Here is a 23,330-nt window from a genome sequence, read left to right as displayed (position 1 = left end):
TTTAATTAATGTTTAAGAAACATTAGTCAAAAATAAAAAATACAAATTATTAAACAAAGATTTATAAATGAATACTTAAAGTATATTAAAATTACTTAATACATGTTAAAAACTCCACATTAAGATAGCAAAACAAATTAAACACTCCTGCTTTTTTCAAAAATGTAACAGATATCAATAACACTTATAAATATATCGTTTGTTTGTGTGTTTTGTCGTTAAGGGCAAAGGTACACAACGGGCCATCTGTGCTTTGTCCACCACAGATAAATCAAAGTAAGATTTTTAGTGTTATAATCCTTTAGACTGACCACTGAGACACTGAAAAGTATACGAATATATCAATAATAACTAATTGTTTGTCATAACTGTTGATATTACTTAGAAGAAAAGTGGTTAAAACGTTTAGGTGTGAAACAACCGAATCCTTAACACCCGAGGCACTTAAAATAATCTACGAGGTATTTATTTTCCTTTTCATTAGCCATTCTTTTGTGCCATTGCAATACCAAAAGTGGGGCGCGCGCATGCCCGATTCGATTTTATTACTCATGAAAATTTCTGCCTACCTTCAAATTGTAATTTTATTTTTTAAGGCAGAACTAGAGTAAAGCAACCTATGAGACCATGGGAATGGTCAAATATATGAATCGTGAGGGTTTGGTCTTCTCCAAAACTGTAATTAATCTCAAATCAGGCAAGGAATAAAGGAGTTATGAGCTTAGTGTTTGTACAACAAAAAACATTCAGAACCATCCTATGAACCATTATGTCGCGGCTAAAATGGAATTGTAACTCAGAGTACGAAATATTTGATAAAATAAAAGATCGGATCAATCAAACAAATGCTACTTTTTTGTATTTTCATATTTAGTTAAAATTTAATTATTTTTTCTAGGAGTTTTGAAGTAAGATTTATACTATTTAGCACGTCGTGTAAAGTTATATTTTGTTTTTCCCAGACAATCTTCGTTTGGAGCACGCTATAAACATTTTTTTACTAATATGTATTTTTTTACGTCTTTGGCTCGGTGTAGTGCGTGATCAGGGAAGTGAGGCTTTGTAATTCGCGTCTCAAACCGCCAGTAAGATATTATAAACATCAAATTAAGCTTCTACATTCTAATGTTGAATCTCAAGATTAGTGGCGGGTGGTGTTTTCTAATTGTTTTCCTTTTAGTCTGTCACGTCAAAATTAGATATATCTGGTACATATAGCTCTCGTTTAGATTTGCGGTGCGAAATTCAACAAGAAAACCCTTTAATTTGTTTTTGATAACATAAGTTGGTCAATTCTCCACTCTTATTTAATTATCAATTTCTCATTTTCCTTGAACTCCAATCTGATTAACACTACTTCGTACCCTATATCTATACAAAATAACGCTTCTAAAGCACTCTGTCTAATATGAGAACTTTGTCGTTTGTAAATAAAAGATACTTAGAATGATTGTGGAAAAATACTAAACTTCTTTAAAAATCGGTCCGGTGAAAAATATATCACCATTTCATCTATGTTTATTAACAAAAACTAGTACACTATCCGTACATAGTAGAAAATAACCTAAGTAGCTTTGTCATGTATTCAAAGATAATCTCATTACAGTTGATGATATATAATACTGTAAAAACCAATCATAATATAATGACATGTCACTAGTCATTGTACTTTAATATAGAGTGAAAATTCACGGGTCGAAATGGAACAGCCTGTGCAATACGTTAATCTAGGGTTAGAGACTTTATGAGTACGTAGAATGGACTTCATCCACCAATAATACAAGGCTTTTATTTCCTCAAGTTCCAGTGTAGTCTTTTATAATTAAAATACATTATGATTGTCTTCAACAGATACTTATAGGTTGTGAATACACAACTTATTGGTTGATTACGAATATTAGGTATTATCTCTTGTTGGCTAGGGCGAAATATAAGGGTGTGGGTTCGAATCCCTTAAGCAAACATGTTCAACCATAGGAACATAATAATCTGACGATCAATCCAGCTTTCAGTTGGTATAAGAGTGGTCATGGCCCTAATCACCAGAGTTATATGACTGAAAAATAGTGAAAAGTGAACCAACGTTCAGAATATAACTTTGGAAAGAGTGCAAACATAACTAATTTTCCAAGACTGCTTTACTAACATGATATTTACGTTCAATGCTCAGTACTTGTGCAACGGATGTCGGCTCTTTGGTTTTAACAATGTTGGAACTTTAACAATTGGAAAAGCAACTGCACCAGACAAGCTTATTGTTGTTGTAATAAATGCGTTTTCTAAATAACGTTCAAACGACAGCTGTGTTTATTGTATCTCAGTTGGCCTAACAACACCTTGACTACTGTTATTATATAATGCACTTTTGTAATTCTTGAAACTTCCTGGGTGACTAGATAAAGAAAGTAGTGTTAGTCCACTTGAAATATAATTATGATACACTTTTATAATTCTTGAAACTTCCTGGGTGACTAGATAAAGAAAGTAGTGTTAGTCCACTTGAAATATAATTATGATGCACTTTTATAATTCTTGAAATCCTTAAGTGATAAGTAAAACAATATAGTGTTGAAAGTATAATACGACTGGCACTAATGTCTCATGGCAAGCAAAGATAATTATAATTGGTTTTAGTTACTTTTCAAATTATAGTTCAATGTTCATTAAATGATATAAAGAATCTTCCTAGATTTTATAAAAATTAATTAACTCAGCTAGTTACACGACTTTGTCTGATGCTAAAGTTCAGTTATAAATTTTATAAAAATAATTAACTCAGCTAGTTACACGGTTTTATGTGATTATAATTGTAGGTTTTATAAATATTAAGTATCTCGGCTACATACATGACTTTATATGATGTTAACATATCGTTGTAGGTTTTATAAAGATAAATTAACTCAGCTAGTTACGTGGTTTTATGTGATTATGTTAGGTATAATTCTAGGTTTTATAAATATTAAGTATCTCGGCTACATACACGACTTTATATGATGTTGACATATCGTTGTAGGTTTTATAAAGATAAATTAACTCAGCTAGTTACGTGACTTTATGTTATGTTTAATTATCAAGAATTCTTGATAGTTTACGATTTCGAAAGATTTGTTCTAATGAATATAGAAACCTAATATTTATTTTTTTAATTCGAAGGTTTATAATTCTATAGTAATTTGATCATAATAGTCAGTGTTCATCTGTAAAAAATACACAACTTTTTATTTATGATAACGTATTAAGAAATATTTTGAAAATTGGCATTATTTGCTACATCAGCATTTCAGGAGATCTCCTTGAATTAATCTAACTATTTGCTATATCAGCATTTCAGGAGATCTCCTTGAATTAATCTAACTATTTGCTATATAAGCATTTCAGGAGATCTCCTTGAATTAATCTAAATGTAACTTTTACTTTATTCCTATTTTGCTAAACATTTTTAACATGATTTTAACAATTTTTCAGGTATTTAGAGAAGCAGAACATAAAACTTATTTTAAAAATATAAAACCAGTTATTTCGGTAATAAAAAATAACTACAATATATGGTACTTTCAACTCTACCTTCCACCAAAGAGGAGTAACTATATTTCAAGCTTATAAATTTATGCTATATCTTCGGTTATAAGTGAACCATGCGCTCTTTAAAGACTTTAAAATGTTTTTCAATCGAAAGAATGAAAATGTTTATAACACAGTCAAAAAGTCAGAAATTGTTTTTGGAAGGCTTCATATAACTTTGAAATTAAGTCGATATTTGATTTTACACACCATTATTATATTTACGTAAGTATTTTGGTCATCAGTGAACCATGCGCTCTTTAAAGACTTTAAAATGTTTTTCAATCGAAAGAATGAAAATGTTTATAACACAGTCAAAAAGTCAGAAATTGTTTTTGGAAGGCTTCATATAACTTTGAAATTAAGTCGATATTTGATTTTACACACCATTATTATATTTACGTAAGTATTTTGGTCATCATATTTAGTGTCCTTTACGATTACATAAGACACATTATTAATCATTTACTTTTCTGTTATGATCAGCCACTAACTATTTGTTATGTGTTTGTCAGATCCGTAAGGATTTTAATTAGCGATTAGTTATCTAAAATATTCAATATTGTACAGAAATACTCAGTGTAAAAATTGTAAATTAATGTTTATAAACGTTCTGATATTATGTTTGTTGTAATCGTGATGCTTTTTCCACAGTTTCTATGTTATGACAACATTTTTTACGTATATTTTAAATTACGCGTAACAGAGGGCGGTGCAAGTATATACTCACGATGATGGTAGTTACTCGCAGGGTTTGGTTCTTTAGAGACTGTTTAATTTCTTGATTGTAGGTAGCTGTGTAGTTTCTGGCGAAGACTATACCATTTTCAGGGTTCCAAGAAGCCGCCTAAAAGAAGCGTAGCACATTACATGACAATAATCCATTCAATATGTCAGTAAACTGATATTTATTTTAGTTTAACTCTTCTAAACATACACAACAAATGATGATGGTAGTTGAGTAACCCATCTTCACTTCAATATCCCATTAAATCTTAGAAGGAATAAAACACTTAATGTTTGTGACAGGCTGCGAGACCTTGTCGTTATCAAGACAGTATGAGTACTTGAAGTGTACAGTATGAGTACTTGAAATGTACAGTATGAATACTTGAAGTGTACAGTATGAATACTTGAAGTGTACAGTATGAGTACTTGAAGTGTACGGTATGAGTATTTGAAGTGTATAGAATGAGTACTTGAAGTGTACGGTATGAGTACTTGAAGTGTACAGTATGAGTACTTGAAGTGTATAGTATGAGTACTTGAAGTGTACGGTATGAGTACTCGAAGTGTACAGTATGAGTACCTGAGGTGTATAGTATGAGTACTTGAGGTGTATAGTATGAGTACTTGAAGTGTACAGTATGAGTACTTGAAGTGTATAGTATGAGTACTTGAGAAGTGTACGGTATGAGTACTCAGAAGTGTACAGTATGAGTACTTGAGTGTATAGTATGAGATGCACTTGAGGTGTATAGTATGAGTACTTGAAGTGTACAGTATGAGTACCTGAAGTGTATAGTATGAGTACTTGAGTGTACAGTATGAGTTACTTGAAGTGTACAGTATGAGCACCTGAAGTGTATAGTATGAGTACCTTGAAGTGTACGGTATGAGTACTCGAAGTGTACAGTATGAGTACTTGAGGTGTATAGTATGAGTACTTGAAGTGTACGGTATGAGTACTTGAAGTGTACAGTATGAGTACTTGAAGTGTACAGTATGAGTACTTGAAGTGTATAGTATGAGTACTTGAAGTGTACAGTATGAGTACTCAGAAGTGTACAGTATGAGTACTTGAGGTGTATAGTATATGAGTACTTGAAGTGTACGGTATGAGTACTTGAAGTGTACAGTATGAGTACTTGAAGTGTACAGTATGAGTACTTGAAGAAGTGTATAGTATGAGTACTTGAAGTGTACAGTATGAGTACTTGAAGTGTATAGTATGAGTACTTGAAGTGTACGGTATGAGTACTCGAAGTGTACAGTATGAGTACTTGAGGTGTATAGTATGAGTACCTGAAGTGTACGGTATGAGGTACTTGAAGGTGTACAGTATGGGTACTCGAGAAGTGTATAGTATGAGTACTTGAAGTGTACAGTATGAGTACTTGAAGTGTATAGTATGAGTACTTGAAGTGTATAGTATGAGTACTCGAAGTGTACAGCATGAGTACTTGAAGTGTATAGTATGAGTACTTGAAGTGTACGGTATGAGTACTCGAAGTGTACAGTATGAGTACTTGAGGTGTATAGTATGAGTACTTGAAGTGTACAGGTATGAGTACTTGAAAGTGTACAGTATGAGTACTTGAAGTGTACAGTATTAGTACTTGAAGTGTATAGTATGAGTACTTGAAGTGTACGGTATGAGTACTCGAAGTGTACAGTATGAGTACTTGAGGTGTATAGTATGAGTACTTGAAGTGTACGGTATGAGTACTTGAAGTGTACAGTATGGGTACTCGAAGTGTATAGTATGAGTACTTGAAGTGTATAGTATGAGTACTTGAAGTGTATAGTATGAGTACTCGAAGTGTACAGCATGAGTACTTGAAGTGTATAGTATGAGTACTTGAAGTGTATAGTATGAGTACTTGAAGTGTAATGGTATGAGTACTCAGAGGTGTACAGTATGAGTACTTGAGGTGTATAGTATGAGTACTTGAAGTGTACAGTATGAGTACTGGAAGTGTACAGTATGAGTACTCGAAGTGTACAGTATGAGTACTTGAAATGTACAGTATGAGTACTTTCTGATCTTTCTACATCCCATCAAATTTAAAATAAAAGTTATTGTTGCAAGTTAATACTGGTATCAAGTACCTTCAGCAGCGACCACAAGTTGTAGTGACAGCTTACATCTTGAGGGAAGTTCCTATTGGATCAAAACTTTTGAGAATTTCCATTTAGAAGTGTTAAATATTCATTCGTCGTATTTTTCATAAAAGTAAACTTAGTGTATATTATATGGTAAAATATATAGCAGTATGACGTTAATAAAAGTATGGTTGTGTAACAGTACCACGCTCATCTTGTTGTATAAAAGTATGGTTGTGCAACAGTACCACGCTCATCTCGTTGTATAAAAGTATGGTTGTGTAACAGTACCACGCTCATCTCGTTGTATAAAAGTATGGTTGTGTAACAGTACCACGCTAATCTCGTTGTATAAAAGTATGGTTGTGTAACAGTACCACGCTAATCTCGTTGTATAAAAGTATGGTTGTGTAACAGTACCTCGCTAATCTCGTTGTATAAAAGTATGGTTGTGTAACAGTACCTCGCTAATCTCGTTGTATAAAAGTATGGTTACGTAGAAATACGACGTTAATTTACGTGTCAGCTTGAGATATGTTTCTTAATTCGTTTGTTTGTTTTAGAACAAAATCACATTACGGTACAAGCCGTGTCTACCACAAAGTATCGAAATCCAGATTTTAGGGTTTTAAATCTGTCCATTTACCGCTGTTTCATCAAGAGACGGATTGCATCGTGTATAGAAATAGAAGTGGACAAGTGAAGTAGTTAGAGTGGATGCAACATAGGTGTGTAACAGTGTTTAATGTCGTTCATGTACGAAGAACGACATGAACCATGTTCAGAAAAAAACGTTTTTGTTGTGATAAAGCGATATAAAGAGTTTGTAATGACTGTTGCCAGGACGATAAAACTTTATATAATTTTATGTCGAAAGAGAAAAAAAAAATGCGTTCTATAAAACAAGCTATAGAACAGGAAAAGGTTTCAAGATGTGAAAATATTAATTATTCAAGTGTTGAGATTAATACAATACCCTGAAGCGAACGAATAGTTCAGAGGAAACATCTTACCTTTTTCAAACCGTCATATTTGAGTTCAATCAAATCCAGACTGAAGTTTGTTCTAACTCCGTTTTCATCAAGTTGAATGTTCCCGGTCAATCCTTTCATTCTGAGCTAAGAAAGAAGTACACGTTGTGTAACGACGTATCGTTTTTAAAGACCAAGGTGTTAAAAGAGATGTTATTACGGCCTTTGGATGTTGTGTACTTCACATGAGAGTAAGAAGGAACATAAGCATGTTGTGGGATTCTTATGGAAGTAATAGATAATAGTATTTTAATTATATATTGTCTGCCAGTAATTATCTACACATCTCATCACATAGTTACAATAAACAATATCTTACAATACAACAAGGTTGTAACCTTGCATACTTTATGTAAACGTTTATAATTTAATTTTATTTGTAGTTGTTGTGTTCATAATTTTCGTTATAATTTCACTTTTATTTTAGAGATTTGTAGAGAATAACTTATTGAATAGTTATATAACCATTAACCACATAGTTTAAACGAATACTTTATTTTAAATGACCTAAACTAGAAGTTTTGAATAGTTATATTACTACTAATCACGTAATTTAAAACAATAATTTATTTTAGACGACCTAAAGTAAGAGCTTTGAATAGTTGTATAATCACTAACCATGTACTTTAAAATAATAATTTATTGTAGACGAACTAAAGTAATAGCGTGGAATAGCTATACAACCACAAAAGGTAGAATACTTTTATAAATGTTGACACAATAGAATAACTCTAGTCATATTAGAATGATTTAATGTTCTTATATCCATGGTATTGATTGAAAATGTTTTGTCACAACTGTTCAAAATATTTAAGTATATCTGAGGAAGGCTGGTATAGGTATTAACATTTTTACTAATAAAGCAGAAAACAACATTTCGCCCATCTTAAAGTGTTATTTACCCACACCAGCCGTCCTTAGATACATTTTTACTTCAAGTGGGTTTTCCGTCATCACGTTTCATATTTTATGTATGGAAGATACTTTATCGAATCTCTAATATAGGATTAAAGAATTTATGTTGATTTACTTACTGTTCACAGTGTTTGAAATCCCAGCTCAAATAGTTGTATAATTTTCTATGAATCTATTCGTTGAAATCTCACGTCTTTCAATAAACTTAAAGTGGTTAAAAAAGAAACAAACTTAAAAGGCTAAAGAAAACAAACAAAGTAACAAAGCTAAAAGTGAGTAAAGAAAAACAAACCAGCTTAAAGTGCCTGAAACTTGTGTAGAATGTTACAGGAGTGTTACAGGAATGTTACAGGAACGTTGTAGGAATGTTGTAGGAATGTTACAGAAGTGTTACAGGAATGTTACAGGAGTGTTACAGGAGTGTTTTGTTTTAGTTTTCTCATTTTGATGGAGTTGATATTTAAAATATATCGAGACAACCTCATTGATTTGGTAGATCAGTACTAGAAGGCAATTGGTATAAAACTGTGGAATTATACTTCAAAGTTTTAACACTAAGATGTAATTTTAAGTTGGTTTTAGTTGTGACCTACTTTGATTATATCTTTTAATAATGAGATTAGATAAAAATAAACAATAAAAATATAGAAAATTAGCGAAATATCAACCACGTTTCTTTCAGTGATTTAATGATAACATAAAGCAACAGTTCTCGATAGATCCGGTTTGGCTTCATGCACTGTGTTAAAACATAAAATTCTTCACTGAGTCAGGTTGAAAACTTACATAAGTGTAGTCGACGAACAATATAAGAGTTAAGTTTTGATATGAGTGTGTGTGTTTTTCTTATAGCAAAGCCACATCGGGCTATCTGCTCAGCCCACCGAGGGTAATCGAACCCTTGATTTTAGCGTTGTAAATCCGGAGGCATACCGCTGTACTAACGGGTGGCCTTTTGATAAGAAACTATGATTAAAATGATCTGTGCTACACCCAGATAAAGATAACATTGTGAGCAGAACATTTTAAATTCCTGTATATATATATATATATATCTACTGAATGAACGTGTACGCTATTTTAAGATACGGCGAAGCTTATAAGTTCCATTATTAAATGAATTTAAATGTGTCCACCAGAGGGAGCGCATCTTTGTACACCAAAATGTTAAGCAGCTGTTTGTCTCCTTGTTTGGTAACGGAACTGCTGTCACTGATCGACACACACAACATGTGAAATGTTGTTCGTTCTGTAGTAACATAGTTTCGATCTCCGAGGTAGCGAGCATTAAGACCTTAAATTAGTCGTTCTATTCTTAGTAAAATGTAATATACTGTGGTATCTCAAGCATCTCAGCAAATTTCTTCTTATATTAAGGGAGAGCAGATTTCTATTTATATGATCCATATTGTAGTGTTAATAAACGAAAACTCTCCTTTCATAGCCCAAAACTACCTACAACCCAAAACTACCTACTGTGATGAGCTCGTCTTCTGTTGACACGTTCGTTATTACTGTAAATTACCCGTATTTCACCTGAGTTTGACGTGCGAAACAAATAAACGTTTGCTGAATATATTAGATAAAGAGTGACATTTCATAACAGAATGGATGTGTCTTGTTGCTCCAATATCTTAATACCGAGAAACTATTTGTAATTAGAATTAAGAATGACTTGGTCACATAATAACACAGCGTTGGTTTAAATCTAACCGGCAGTGTATTGTGTTATGCGGAGCATGTGAACTTTGAGAACCAAACCATGAATTAAATGAATCATTCTTTATAAACATACAAGGAGATTTAACAGGGAAAACTTACATTTCCTAATGAGAGTAATTATTTTGAAGTGTAATTGAACTTTGTCATGAAACTTCTCAGGTATTTATAAGAGTAGGAAGTTATCAGGTCAAAAGAATGCTGTAACTTGAGTCTAAAATCTCAGAATTTAAAACAAACACTTTTAAAGCAAATCAAAGTTTTCTATATATGTTAAACATTTCTTTTCTGTTTATCTGGAAATAAAACTGAAGGAAGAATCTGTGAAGTAAATTCAATATACAATCAGTGACTACTTTATTAAATACATCTGCTCTTTAACACAAATAGCCAAATAGTGAATAATGTAGTTACAACTCAATACGCAAAGCATGCAGGCATGTCAAGAGGTTCAGTCGTTGTTCGACCACTCATTAGAATGAAGAAGATGCGATATTTAAGCGACTTTGACCATGGAATGATTGTTGGTGTCAGACTTGGTGGTTCAGCATCTCAGAAACTGCTGATCTCCTGGGATTTTCACACACTACATTCTCTAGAGTTTACAGAGAATGATGCGAAAAAACATTCAGTAAGCTACAGTTCTGTGGGAGAAAACACATTGTTAATGAGAGAGGTCAGAGTAGAATGGCTAGACTCGTTCAAGCTGACATGAAATAACCACTCTTTAGACAGTGCTGTACAGAAGGGATCTCTGAATGCAAAACGTGTCGAACCATGAAGAGGATGGGCTACAGCAGCAGAAGACCATGCAGGATTCCACTCCTGTCAGCTAAGAACGGGAAGATGAGGCTACAGTGGGCATGGGATTACCAAAAAACTGGATGATTGAAGATTGGAAAAACTTCACCTGGTCTGATGAATCTTGATTTCTGCTGTGACATGCAACTGGTAGAGTCAGAATTTAGCGTAAACAGCATGAATCCAAAGACCCATTCTACCTTGTATCAATGGTACAGGCTGCTGCTGGTGGTGGTGTAATGGTGTGGGAATGTTTAATTGGCATACATTAAGTCTCTTAATACCATTTGAGAATCACTTGAATGCTACAACGTATTTGAGCATTGTTGCTGATCGCGTGTATCCTTTTACGGTCACAGTCTATCTGTTTTCCTATGGCTACTTATAGCAAGATAATGTTCCATGTTACAAACCACGCATAAACTCAAGCTGGTTCGACGAACATGACAGTGACTTCAGTGTACTCCAATGTACTGCACATTCCTCAGATCTCAATCCAATAGAGCACCTTTGGAATAAGGTGGAAGTGAGGCTCACAGCATGACATGAATGTGTGGCCGACAAATCTCCAGGAACTGCGTGATGATATAGTATTTCTAATGAATGTTTCCAGCACCTTCTTGAATCCATGCCGTGAAGAATTCAAGCTGTTCTAAAGGCAAAAGTGACTCCTATCTGGTACTAGGTAGGTGTACTTAATAAAGTGGCCACTGAGTATACATTCCTCTTCTGTGGACTGAAATTTCGCCTATTGAAGGTTCATAAGCACACCGTGGGTCAGCAAACCAGTAGTGAAGTAAAGTGAACTAGAATCCCCAAGAAATGACAGTTTTACCAAATCTAAAACCCTTGGTTATTTCTAATCACTTTCAAGAAATTTAAGACAAATACAAAACTACTATGTTACTAACTTACAAAGTTTAACATGTCACAGAAGTTGTAAATATCCTTATTTTCTTCTGGATGAAAAGTTCATTGGTTGAAGAAAAAAGATACATTAGTTTATCTCTTGTGCTCACCGAGAGGAATAGAGCCCTAAAAATTAGAGGTGCACATTTTTAAATAAACGGAGTTCACGGAACTACAGTGATAAAATGCGGAGTTCGATTATACGTAGTGGACAGTACGCAAATAGACAATTGAATACCCTTGTGTTAAGACAACAATATCAAGAGCCTCTATGGTATTAACGCTGATTTGGGAATAATTTAATGATACATGCTAAATAGATTACTTTGAATACAATATATTATACTGAATCAGGTTTATTTTTAGTAGAATATTTGTTTACGGGTGTAGTGTTTTATACGTAAGACCTAGATACATCTAAATAGGAACATCACTTCGAGCTCTGGTCTGACATTACTGCGTTAAGTGAAGAATGGAGCACAACAGCTTACTGATAGCTGTTCTGTCATTCAATAACGCTCGAGTGGAGATTAGAAAGAAACGATAGCATTTAGTTTTTAACACGTCTTTGGACCTTCTAATCGAGTATCAGAGCAAACATTTAACGGTTGAACACAGACTTTCGCTTCACGTTTGATATCCGTCCAGATCGTTCGAACAAACAGTTATAAGACTTTGTTTTGTTTATTTTGGAATTTCGCACAAAGCTACTCGAGGGCTATCTGTGCTAGCCGTCCCTAATTTAGCAGTGTAAGACTAAAGGGAAGGCAGCTAGTCATCACCACCCACAGCCAACTCTTGGGCTACTCTTTACCAACGAATAGTGGGATTGACCGAAACATTACAACACCCCCACGGCTGAAAGGGCGAGCATGTTTGGCGTGACCGGGATGCGAACTCGCGACCCTCAGATTACGAGTCGCACGCCTTAACACGCTTGGCCATGTTATATATTTCTGTCCTAAGATTCAATGTAATTGATTATTCATGAGTAGAAAGGTTTCATTGTTTGTTTTGAATTTCGCACAAAGGTACACAAGGGCTATCTGCGCTAGCCGTCCTAATTTAGCAGTGAAAAATAAAAAAGGCAGCTAGTCATCACCACTCACCGCCAACTCTTGGGCTACTCTTTTATTACCAAAAAGTGGAATTAACCGTCACATAAAAACGCCCCCACAACTGAAAGGGCGAACATGTTTGGTGTGACGGGAATTTAAACCCACTACTCATTACGAGTCTTACGCCCTAACCACCTGACTCTAAAGCTTTATACATTTATAATATCATGTTTAAAAGTATTTAAATGATGTGAACAGTGAATTTAAATAACAATAATAAATTATCTAATAATGTTAAAAGTGGATTTATATAATAATAATGCTAAGAGTGGATTTTAAAAATAATAATAGGTATCTAATAATGTTAAGAGTGGATTTAAATAATAAAAATAAGTATGTAATAATGTTAAAATTGGATTTTAATAATAAAAACTATCTAATAATGTTAAAAGTGAATTTAAGTAATAATAATAAATAACTAATAATGTTAAAATTGGAGTTTAATAATAATTATTATATAATAAGGTTGAGAATGTTTTTCTTATTTAAAAATCTCTACTTGGATTAGTTCTCTTAAAATTTTCTGCTTTGTTGGTTGTAACCAGCACGATATCCTAAAATAACGGTAACTAATGTTGATGAAATTTAAAAAAGTTGAAGCTTCTGGTCTATGGTGACGTCATGATATTTCCTGACAACACGGAAGTCGTGTCGTGACGTACTGTGTGCCAGGTGTGACAGTAATTTTTGTGCAGGAGGGGAGAACCAGGAATAGAAGAGGTATGTAAAACAAACATGATAGGAGAGAAAGATGTGCAGGATCAGAAGAGCATTTCTCATACAAATGTGAAGGTTCAGTTGATAAAAAAATAAATCATATCAAAACCGTCGGAATGAGATCCTATTACATAATAAACAATGTGAGAAATAATTATAAATGATAATTACTGGAAGAAATGAAAAAGCAAAACTGCAAAAGTGAAATCCATTGTTAACTACTAATTAAACGAAATCCGGTAAAGGCGTAAACTACACTAAATAAATACATTATTATTAGAGATAGGAGGTAAGAATCTTTGGTAAGAGACAGCTTAAAACAGCATACTTGTAAGCTTCTTTAATTTCTTTATTTCTTCTCATTTGATATCCAGCCTCAATAATAAGAACATTGTTTTGTTGTTACGAATGGAATTCTTTGTGGAGCTGTTAAAACTATGTGAATATTTTATTTTTACCCTTTATATAATATTCGTATATTACAGTTTTAGGTTGACTGTTTGGTGACTTTCATAAATTTTATTAAAACTGTTATTTTTTTTCTCTATGAAAGTTTCAAAAACGTTATTAAAAATCTGTCGCTGTACGATATTAAAAAGACAGCACGTGATCTTTTACTACTCATTATAAGTTCGTTTGTTGAATGTTATATTCTCCACGAAAGATTGCAATTATTTCTTTATATTCCATTACTCCTATTGTATAGTAAGGACACTGAAAAATTAGAGACACCTAGTGCAGATAACTCTAGTGTAGGTTTGCGCAAAATTCTAAAACAAACCCAACAGGGGTCTCACAACTCACTTTCTTTTTGATTTTTACAAATTTTGTTTTGGCAGATGATTCAATATAACTTTTAGTTTTAATGTTGTGTATGGGTATTTTAATTGAGTTTTAATGTTGTATAAAGGAATTTTAGTTCAGTTTTAATGTTGTATAAGGGAATTTTAGTTCAGTTTTGATGTTGTTTGTTCATTTATGGGCCCATAAATGTCATTCCTAAGGAAAGGAGGCCCGGCATGGCCAAGCGTGTTAAGGCGTTCGACTCGTTCGAGGGTCGCGGGTTCGAATTCCCGTCGCACCAAACATGCTCGCCCTTTCAGCCGTGGGGGCATTATAAAGTTTCGGTCAATCCCACTATCCGTTGGTAAAAGGGTAGCCCAAGAATTGGCGGTGGGTGGTGATGAATAGCTGTCTTCCCTCCAGTCTTACACTACTAAATTAGGGACGACTAGCGCAGATAGCCCTCAAGTAGCTTTGCGCGAAATTCAAAACAAACAAAATTGTTTATTTATTTTGGTCTTAATGTTGTTTGTGCGTATTTTTTTCAGTTTTAAGGTGGTTTGGGTATTTTAAGTTTGTTTGTGCAACACATAATTGACTAAAACATATTTGTTTCTAGATACTGATATTTCTTGTTCAAGCAACAACCCGGCATGGCCAAGCGTGTTAAGGCGTGCGACTCGTAATGCGAAATTCCAAAACAAACAAACAAACAAACAAATGTTCAAGCAACAAACAGAAAACCACACATGAAAAAATCACTCCATATAGTGAAGACAAGCCCGCCTGCTACAGGAATCAGTTTAATGTACAAGATAAAAGGTAACCAGTAAAACAGACCATTTTTAGGACTACAAGACTATACAGTGGATGGTGATAGAACATACAGAAATTAAAAATAAACAACAACACCAACAGAATCAACAAAATTTGAATTATCAACCAGCTAGGGTTTTCGATATTTTATTGAACTAAATGTCTAATCTATAATAAATTTTGTATTATTAATCCACCCCAAACCTCTATTTTATAACAATTCACAATCTGAGCAAATTCAGTAAACAAGATCTACAGAATTATTTAGGGTTAGTTCAGTATTAAACCACTAAATTATTCAGTAACAAAGATCTATAGAATTATTTAGGGTTAGTTCAGTATTAAACCACTAAATTATTCAGTAACAAAGATCTATAGAATTATTTTGGGTTAGTTCAGTATTAAACCACTAAATTATTCAGTAACAAAGATCTATAGAATTATTTAGGGTTAGTTTAGCATACAACAGACAGTACTATTATATATATACGGATTTAGCATTACACCTTGACAGTAATGTTATCAGAGATCAAGTGTATCTCAGAGTTATAATTGAATAATCTGTTAATTTAAAGGAAAATCATTCTCTGTTTGAACCACGAATAACAAAATATTTCATTTGCCTGTACTATTATCAGGTGAATATGTCAATTCATAACTATATATTTAATAGTATAAACGAACGATTACATATACAAGAGCAACTCTAGAGACAAGAACGAAACGATAGAGCAAAAAAAAAACTGAACACAGGAATGAATAAATAGACCAAATAAGTAACTGAAAGTGTTAAGTGAATAGACCTATTGGTAAATGAAAGTGTTAAGTGAATAGACCTATTGGTAACTGAAAGTGTTAAGCGAATAGACCTGTTAGTAACTGAAAGTGTTAAGTGAATAGACCTATTGGTAACTGAAAGTGTTAAGTGAATAGACATATTGGTAACTGAAAGTGTTAAGTGAATAGACCTATTGGTAACTGAAAGTGTTAAGTGGATAGACCTATTGGTAACTGAAAGTGTTAAGTGAATAGACCTATTGGTAACTGAAAGTGTTAAGTGGATAGACCTATTGGTAACTGAAAGAGTTAAGTGAATAGACCTATTAGTAACTTAAAGTGTTAAGTGAATAGATCTATTGGTAACTGAAAGTGTTAAATGAATAGACCTATTGGTAACTGAAAGTGTTAAGTGAATAGACCTATTGGTAACTGAAAGTGTTAAGTGAATAGACCTATTGGTAACTGAAAGTGTTAAGCGAATAGACCTGTTAGTAACTGAAAGTGTTAAGTGAATAGACCTATTGGTAACTGAAAGTGTTAAGTGGATAGACCTATTGGTAACTGAAAGTGTTAAGCGAATAGACCTATTGGTAACTGAAAGTGTTAAGTGAATAGACCTATTGGTAACTGAAAGTGTTAAATGAATAGACCTATTGGTAACTGAAAGTGTTAAGTGGATAGACCTATTGGTAACTGAAAGTGTTAAGTGAATAGACCTATTGGTAACTGAAAGTGTTAAGCGAATAGACCTGTTAGTAACTGAAAGTGTTAAGTGAATAGACCTATTGGTAACTGAAAGTGTTAAGTGGATAGACCTATTGGTAACTGAAAGTGTTAAGCGAATAGACCTATTGGTAACTGAAAGTGTTAAGTGAATAGACCTATTGGTAACTGAAAGTGTTAAATGAATAGACCTATTGGTAACTGAAAGTGTTAAGTGGATAGACCTATTGGTAACTGAAAGTGTTAAGTGAATAGACCTATTGGTAACTGAAAGTGTTAAGTGAATAGACCTATTGGTAACTGAAAGTGTTAAGCGAATAGACCTGTTAGTAACTGAAAGTGTTAAGTGAATAGACCTATTGGTAACTGAAAGTGTTAAGTGGATAGACCTATTGGTAACTGAAAGTGTTAAGCGAATAGACCTATTGGTAACTGAAAGTGTTAAGCGAATAGACCTATTGGTAACTGAAAGTGTTAAGTGAATAGACCTATTAGTAACTGAAAGTGTTAAGTGAATAAACTTATTAGTAACTGAAAGTGTTAAGTGAATAGACCTATTAGTAACTGAATAATTTAATACGTTAACTGTATTAGTTATATATGTAGTAGTAGAACTGAACATGTGCCCTAGATTAGTCCTATATGTAGTAGTAGAACTGAGCACGTGCCCTAGATTAGTTCTATATGTAGTAGTAGAACTGAACACGTACCCTAGATTAGTTCTATATGTAGTAGTAGAACTGAACACGTGCTCTAGATTAGTTTTATATATATTAAGCAGTACAACTAAACACGTGTCGTAGATTAGTTCTATATGTAGTAGTAGAACTGAACACGTACCCTAGATTAGTTCTATTTGTAGTAGTAGAACTGAGCACGTGCCCGAGATTAGTTTTATATATATTAAGCAGTACAACTAAACACGTGTCGTAGATTAGTTCTATATGTAGTAGTGGAACTGAACACGTGCCCTAGATTAATCTTATAAGTAATACTAGAACTGAATATGTCCACTGGATTACTCCTATAAGAAAGATCAGAACTGAATACATGCAGTGCATTAAAAACTCTGCCCTACTCCCATAACGTTTTTTATATACATTAAAAGTGGTATCGTTTATGGTTAATAGTTTTTAAAAGAACTCCAGTTTCTCAGTATTACATTTAAAAATTACATCAATAAAAATATTATCAAATCGTCACGTGCAGTTCTTGTTGTTAAGAACGTACTTCTATTTAAAATTGTGTTCTATTATAAAGTAATGGTTGTTACTCTCCGTTCACCCATATCATTCCAACACCTCTAACAGCTAACATTGTATGAACAACAAAAGCAGGATGAAATGTCTTATATGGTTTCTTCAATTTAATATACCATACTATACACTTCTGGTCAATGTCGTCTGTTATCCTCAATTTGGAACTTAAACGTCATTAAAACAGTTATCAGATATGAGCGTTTCTCGCGATGGTTTTAAGTTGCAATGTAAGAAGTTCTGTTATACTCCCAGTATTATGATCAGTCAACTAACTGAGGAACATTCTGGTTTGTGCTAAACCTTTTTGAACAGTTTCCTTCTAATTGTCTTTCCCCAGCAGCTAGCTATAAATGATTTGTTCCCTAGTTTATCGTTGTATAAGATATTTTGCTTTTCTGCTTGACGTTACACAAAGTTTCTCGTATTTATTAATCAATATTAGATACAACTATACTTTCAATGATTCAGTTCTTTTACATTCGGTGCCAAAGTTTCTATGATAAAATGTTAAACATCAGTGACGTAGTAACAAAGAATTTGTTGTCTTTCACCCTTTCATTGCCTTTGCTCCAGCATAGTTACGCGTTTAATTTTAGCCAGTCAGAAAAATATGAAAGTTCATGTTGCCTGAAATAGGCTAACTTTCTGACGAATTAATAAAAATACGAGACAGAGATGAAATTAAACTCTGTATTTTAAAGACTATTTTGTAATTATTCAAAACAATCCTGGCATAACAGAAGCTAAACGATAAACACCAGGAATACCAAAAATGCGATGATTGATTCCCCTGGTGGACGCAGTGCCGTCTAATGTGTATCTTTGCGATTAAAACAAAGAAACATTAAATCTTCCTGCTTTTAATGCCTTTTCGTAATATTTGATATGCACAGTAAGTGTGGCACCCGAACTGACATTAATCAGCTGATACTGTTCCAGTATCAAAATTCTCGGTAGCGAACAAAAAAACACTAAAGATTTATACATCTTGATGTTATTTAAATAAACAAATAAAAGCAAGTAGATACAATACACTAACGTAGATTAAAACTGTGCGCAATATGCAATTACCTAATGTTATTTATATATAACTATGTTACACGAGTAAGGATACGAGTAGCCTTACAACATCAAGTGTGGGCTAACTACAACATTGAACAAACAAATACGCTACTGTATTAAACTACAAACTGCAACAAATAAACACGCTATTTTATTAAATTATGAACTACAATAGATAAACATACTACTATATTAAACATACGATATGCAACAGATAAACATGCTACTATATTAAATTACAAACTACAACTGATAAACATGCTACTGTATTGATTTACGAACTACAACAAATAAATAATAATCAATGATATATATGCAAAAACGGCTCATTTTGGTTGAGAAAATATTTTACATAGAAGAGCGAACAACTTTTCGACCTTCATCGGTCATCATCAGGCTCACATTTAAAATAGATGCCATTTCTTCTATTGATAATTCTTTGGTTTAAATTTCTTATTTTCTTAACGATCGTATGAGCGTGTACTGTTAATAGTGGTGTACGGTATGCTAGTTCAGACATAATGGTAACAGGTAAGTACAAATACACTGATAAAAACACAAAGACTTACACTTCTCGTACAATCGCCGTGATGAAATAATAATCAGTGAACCTGACGATGACCGAAGAAGGTCGAAACGTTGTTCGCTCCTCTACGTAAAATATTTTCTCAACCCAAACGAGCCGTTTTCACATATATACAACAGATAAACATGCTACTATATTAAACATACGAGATGCAACAGATAAACATGCTACTATATTAAACATACGAGATGCAACAGATAAACACGCTACTATCAAATCATAGAACAGTTAGATCTAACTAAATTTTATCACCGCTTATCTATAAGCATTCATCTGAGAGGTAATAAAAAGGTTATGAATAAGATAAATATAAGTTTGGAGTTCTTCAACAAAGAGACATTAATACAATAATATCAGTAAACGCTTTAATTCACGTTTTAATTTAGTGTTATTGCATGAAATAAACTTAATTAATAGTAAATAGTAAATATACATAGTAAAACATAGTAAATAAAAATTACACATGAAGAAAAACGACACCATTTTGAATATACACATCGAAAAATACATTTTAAAGAATAGCTCAGTTATAAAACCGACCTTCATACATACGTGAAGCTTCATTATAAAACTAACGTTCATACACACGTTTAGCTCCATTATAAAACTAACGTTCATACACACGTTTAGCTCCATTATAAAACTAACGTTCATACACACGTTTAGCTCCATTATAAAACTAACGTTCATATACGCGCGTGGAGCTTCATTATAAAACTAACGTTCATACACACGTTTAGCTCCATTATAAAAGTAACGTTCATAATCAGATGTAGGTCAGGTATAAAACTAATATTTATACACGCATTAAATTTGTATTGTAACGTAAATTATCACTAAACAGAAAACGTGTAAAATAGAAGATATTAAACTTACTAGTGTTAGGTATCTAACCTACTAGTGTTTCGGTATCCAACAAAAATGTGCAGTTCGTACGGGTCATTATCTGACCAACTACGCACTTTAAGGGACGACTTTGAAAGATTTGAAGCAGTTGCAAAGGAATACTACCAGATGTTGATTACAATGCAGCTGAAACTCGCATACAAAATGATGGAGATGCACAAGAAGTAGATCTGAATGCTAGAGATAAATTTCGTATCATCACCTTCTACATAATAGTTGACAAACTAGAAACCTAGAGGAGAGGTGTACAAAGAAATAACAAACATATTTTCTTTCCAAAGTGATGTGACAAATGATGTTACTTCATCTGCTGAAACTGAAAGGTACTCTCTGTGTTCCCAAAAGCTCTAAGTGATGCTCACCCAAAGGACTTGGACACTAATCTCTCTGCCGAGCTTCAGCAGTTTCACTCATAGGTGCGCCATAAGTTCAGTGCAACAAAAACTGTAAAAACCAGATTCGGTCATGCTGAACTTTATAAAATAATTTTAGAAGACAAAAATGAGTATGCGTTTCCAAACGTAGACATTGCATTGCGTATATTTTTAACATTAATGCCACAAATTGCACAGCTGAGCGTTCATTTTCTCAACTCAAGCAAATTAAAAATCCCAACAAAACAACTATGCGATAAGACATGCTAGATGCCTTGTCTCTGCTAAGTATAGAAGCAGATTTGTTACACCAAGTTAGTTTGGAGAACTTGATCAAAGACTTGGCAATTAAAATATTTAGAAGAAAACGTTTTAAAATTTAAATAAATATTAAGGTTTACTTATTTACTTATTTACAAATAAGTAAATGATTTGTTTACAGAGTTTTAAGTTGAAAGTGAGAAATTGTTAACATCAAAAAGAAAATTTTTTGAATAAAATGATCTTGAGTAAATTTTTCATTTTTGTTAACACCAAAGTGTGAATTTGTGAACATCAAAGTGAGAACTTTTAACTCAGAGTGAAAACAAATATACGGTAAAAATAATTATTTTTAATTATCATTAATCAAACAAGTGGTTTCCTTCATCATTTCTAAATAAAAGACCTCAGTCATTGTTTGATTTTGAACCATGTCCAATCTGTTAAATAAATAAAATATATAATATAGTTTTTGGGTCTGGTCTGGAAGAAAACTGAAGAAGGGTTACACATTTTCAAACTTTTATTTTACTTTCAATACTTATTGAGTCTTAATGTCTTGTCAGTTAAGCAATGGAGAGGTCGAGGGAGGCACCATTGTTGGGCTATGTTTAGGACATCAGTTGCCCTTAATCTGGCCCTGACCTTGACATGCTAATCTAACCAAAACACGGACTTCTCGAGCAGTAGTCTTTCAGTGTCTACCATTAGACTTTTCTGGAACAACGTTTATTGCGATGACGTTTCAGGATTCTCTAAACAGTACATAGGGTGTACCCTACTGTTCTGGTAATGTCAATTAGCTTCATACTACTTCTGGACAATCGATCACTTTGACGTCTTCTAATTTCTGCAAATGACGAGCCTTGACTTTACACTGTGTACAGAGAAATTGTCTGAACAAAGCAATGATCTGTTTCGGAAAATAGATTATACCAAAAGCACGTCCTTTTATACAAAACAGGCATTTGTGTTGACAAACAATTGTTCAGACCGTAACACTATTTCGTACATATTTGACCTATTACACACTACCTTCTCTGTTACTGCCCAATAACCCTATTTCATATATGTAGACAATAACGTCGATATAGAACAGTATACAAACATTTTGACAAAGTTTGTATATCTATGACAGTAATTCATTTTACCCTGGTTAAGGTGGTCGACCTACAATCTATGTGTCGCGGGTTAAATCCTTTGTTACTGAACAAACTTTTTTTCCATACGTGGGGAAGTTATAGAGGGACAGTCTAAATCCCATTGTTCGTTGGTTACAGAGGTAGCCCAAGAGTTGACCAGCTGCCTTCTCCTAGCTGTAACTGTTAAACTGGGGAACTTAGTACTTTGTAGCTTTGAAATTAAAAACAAACATTTAAGTTGGTTGCTGATAAATAGTTGTCTTTTAACAAAGGTGTTTGATAATTATTTTATTGCATTTCAGCAATTTAGATTGGATGTTTTTTTAAGAATATATGTTTTACAGGTCCTATATGTATGCAGGATGTTAACATTTTTGTTCATTTTAAGGGGAGGATCAGATGGTTAAATAAACCCATCACCCATTTAGGGTTAGTTAACTAAGTAACTAAGTCAGTTACTTAGCCTTGTTTTCCCACTGGCACACCGACATGTCTACAAACTTACAACGCTAAAAACCGAGTATTGATACCTGTAGTGGGCAGATCGCCTCTTGTGTAGTTTTGTGTTTAATTCAAAATAATAACGACCACTTAGCCTTTTTTCAATAAATGTATATGAAATGTAGTACATAGATACTTATCCACAGACAACAGGCATGGGAATATAAAAGTGTTGGACTGGCTCATTATTAGTATCTATTTGGAGTCAGGATATGAAAAAAGAACATTGTTTTAGGGTTTTTTCACGGATACTCCACCGTATTTCAGTCATTTTAAATGGAATTTCGTTCCAGGATATTTTTTTACAGGTCTCAAATAGATAGGTAGACAATTTTGAAATTATTATCTTTTGTTCAATTTTTCAGCGATAAAAGCATAGTTTGTAGTTTTCATGAACTATTTACGTGTATGTCAATCAACGTACATAATATTTGGTACAACGATACTTCATTGTAATTTCTCATAAAATGACGTATATATAAGTTTCCACATTTTTGTTTTTTACGATTTTTTTGGTGTCAAAATTGTCCATGTTAGGAT

General features: G+C 33.1%; 1 pseudogene across 1 annotated transcript in view; it reads right to left on the bottom strand.

The window, feature by feature from the left end:
- Positions 1-23,330, bottom strand: part of LOC143223780 (glutamate receptor ionotropic, kainate 2-like) — a 157,530-nt pseudogene that overhangs the window by 25,348 nt on the left and 108,852 nt on the right. Inside the window, exons 8-9 of the transcript XR_013013073.1 lie at positions 7,401-7,505; positions 4,292-4,408 (exon numbers count right to left, since the gene is read on the bottom strand). The product of XR_013013073.1 is annotated as a glutamate receptor ionotropic, kainate 2-like (transcript). The remainder of the gene's footprint in view (positions 1-4,291; positions 4,409-7,400; positions 7,506-23,330) is intronic.

Source organism: Tachypleus tridentatus, chromosome 8, assembly GCF_004210375.1.
Source record: "Tachypleus tridentatus isolate NWPU-2018 chromosome 8, ASM421037v1, whole genome shotgun sequence".
Taxonomy (NCBI): Eukaryota; Metazoa; Arthropoda; class Merostomata; order Xiphosura; family Limulidae; genus Tachypleus; species Tachypleus tridentatus.
The sequence above is the reverse complement of the archived record's forward strand: the minus strand, read 5'-3'. Positions and strand labels throughout refer to the sequence as shown.